This window comes from Amborella trichopoda, chromosome 6 (assembly GCF_054954075.1).
Source record: "Amborella trichopoda isolate Santa Cruz 75 chromosome 6, AtrichopodaSantaCruz75HAP2 v2.0, whole genome shotgun sequence".
Classification (NCBI taxonomy): Eukaryota; Viridiplantae; Streptophyta; class Magnoliopsida; order Amborellales; family Amborellaceae; genus Amborella; species Amborella trichopoda.
In genome coordinates, this window is record NC_142341.1 from 15,968,415 (window position 1) to 15,971,361 (window position 2,947).

The window sequence follows — 2,947 nt, forward strand, 5'->3', positions numbered from 1 at the left end:
CAAGCAACACTTGGCAGGGGTTAAGGGAGAAGTTTCTGTATGCACTAGTGTCCCTAGTAATGTAAAAAAACAGATGGTGGCAATTCTTAATGCTAGCAAAAGTAAAAAAATTGCCAAACATAGGATGAATGAGGAGATAGCTAGTTTATATACACCATCAAGCAGGAATGATACAGAAGAGCAATATAATTATGACCTAAAAGAGCAATATAATAATGAGCTGGACATGGCCACAAGATTGAGTTTATATGAACAATATCAGAGGGAATGTGGGTTTAGAATGCCTGGTGGGTCTAGCTCAAACATGCATGGTGGGCCTAGTTCCGATATGCATGGTGGGCCTAGTTCAGATATGCATGGCGGGTCCAGCTCGAGCATGTATGGCGGGCCCATCTCAAATATGTATGGAGAGGTTGGTGGCAATATGTATCAAGAAGAATCAGTTGTTGAAGCAATTGTTTCTAAGTTACCTAGGAGTGCCAGTATTGCAGGTCATGGTCGTAAAGACCCATTTCTCTCAAAGCCTAAGTCACAACAGATGACCTTAAAAGGCATGGTTAAAGGTACAAGAAACATGTTAGGGAGATATGTTGGTAAATGGTTCTACGATAAAGGGATTCCCTTTGATGCAGCCAATAGCCCATATTTTCCACCTATGGTTAGTGCAATCCAGAGAGCCGGGCCCGGGGTAAAACCCCCGACGGCATATGAGCTCAGTGGGCCAATATTAGACGAAGAGGTAGAGGAAGTTAAAAAGTGGATTGAAGAATATAAACAGAGTTAGCCAAGGACAGGAATTACTCTCATGAGTGATGGTTGGTTGAATAAAGTTAGCAAAAAGGAGTTTTTAAACTTCTTGGCCTATTCCCCAAAAGGTACAGCTTTTTTGTCTAGCAAAGACGTATCAGGGACGAAGAAGGATGCAAACTTCTACGTACGACTATATGATCAGATAGTGGAGGAGGTGGGGGATAAGCATGTAGTCCAGTTTATTACGGACAATGCGCGTGCATGTGTTTCTGCGAGCAGCAAGTTGATGGATAAGAGGAAGCATCTAGTATGGACCCCGTGTGCTGCACACAGCATCGATCTTATGTTAGAGGAAATCGGTGAGATCAAAATTGTGAAGGAGACTCTAGATGAAGCAAGGTTGGTGTCGAGATTTATATACAACCACTCGAAAATATTATTTCTGTTTAGAGAACACTCTAAGAAAAAAGAGATAATCAGGCCTGCCATAACCCGCTTTGCGACCGATTACTTAGCTGTGGACTCCATTCGACAATCTGAAGGTGCATTAAAGAGATTGTTTACTTGTGAAGAGTGGTTAAATGACTCGAAGTCCAGTACCGGTGTAAAGTGGATAACATAATCTCAAATAGGTTAATCTGGTCTCGATGTTCCAGTGTTGTAGAGGCCACTGCCCCTTTGGTCACGGTGTTAAGAATGGTGGATGCTGATAAGAAAGCTACCATGGGTATCCTTTATGAAGGTATTGAGAGGGCGAAATCAGCTATTGGGGAGAAGTGTAATTTTGCTAGCAAAGTGATCGAGATTATAGAAAAGAGGTGGAACACCAAATTCGGACGTCCAATTCATTATGCTGGTAAATATATATTTATATCATTACAATGTTTCAGTTTAAATCATTTTTTTATGAAATTGTAAATGACATTTTTCTACCTATATATTTTTTAGGTTTCTACTTCAACCCAACATTTTTCTATTTGACACCTGAACAACCCCACAAGATTATGAAAGGGGTCAGATACATTATTGCAAGGTTGGAGAGAAGCCATCGAAACCAAGTAGCAGCAATACAAGAGGTATTATTTAATGTTTGGGTAAGAACTTCATTGAGTTGTTATATTTGTGAGGAATAATGCACTAAAACGTAATATATTTGTTTTAGCTTGCTATGTATAGGGATGCTATAGGATCCTTCGGAACTAGACTTGCCAGAAATTCTCGAACTATGATGGATCCAGGTTATCACCTCGCTAATATTTTGTTTATTCATATATTTAATCTTATGAATTGTTCTTGCCCTTACAATGCTTTTTACATTTTAATCCAGCTGAATGGTGGGAGATATATGGTACTGATGCACCTCACCTAAAGAGGATAGCAATCAAGGTGCTCTCCCAAACATGCTCTGCTACTGGCTGTGAGCGCAACTGGAGTACGTTCCAATGGTTGCACACTACTAGAAGGAATCGACTCGCTTCTGAGAAGCTTCATAAACTAGTCTACGTTCATTATAATTTAAACCTCAGAGAGCGACAAATAAGAAGGAAGCTTGAAGACTATGGGCCGATAGACTTAGACACAATATTTGTCACAGACACAGCAGACCGATGGGTAGTCGAAGAGGAGGAGCCAGTGTTGCACAAGAGAGCGTTCCTTGAGGCTATCGGTGATGAAGATATTGAAGAAACTGATGAGCGGCATGAAAGAGGAAGCAGCCAGCCAATGTATCCACAATATGTCGATGATATTGCACCTAATGAGGGAGAGTGGGAAGGGGGTCTAAGAGAAATGAGAGAGATGATGATTCTGAGGCCACCCTATCCCAGCCATATTATTCACATATCGAGTCCCAACAGCAACAGTGTAGGGATGAGCACGACAGTGCAGGTGAGCATGAAGGATAGACAAGCTTCGGGGATTTTGGACTGGGAACACAACAAAACACTAACACTCAGGGATTTGGGAATAGTCAGACGCCCGCTAATATCGATGATTCGTTTTTAGATCGAATCAATGAATTGTCAAACGAATTCAATCAATGGCACCAGCGTGACCAAGAAGAACAATAACGTCGTCTATCATTTTATTTTTAGATCGTATGTTATTAATTTTATGCTTTATTGTAGTCCATGTATGTTGATATACTTATTCCATGATAATTCTATGTTTATCCTTTTGTGTGATGTAAATTAAATGT

General features: G+C 40.5%; 1 long non-coding RNA gene across 1 annotated transcript; it reads left to right on the forward strand.

Moving 5' to 3' along the window:
* The first annotated feature begins 1,737 nt into the window (after positions 1 to 1,737).
* LOC148781630 (uncharacterized) lies at positions 1,738 to 2,152 on the forward strand. Its single transcript, XR_016057012.1, has 3 exons — positions 1,738 to 1,826; positions 1,913 to 1,988; positions 2,078 to 2,152. It is a non-coding gene; the product is annotated as an uncharacterized LOC148781630 (long non-coding RNA).
* Positions 2,153 to 2,947: the final 795 nt, after the last annotated feature.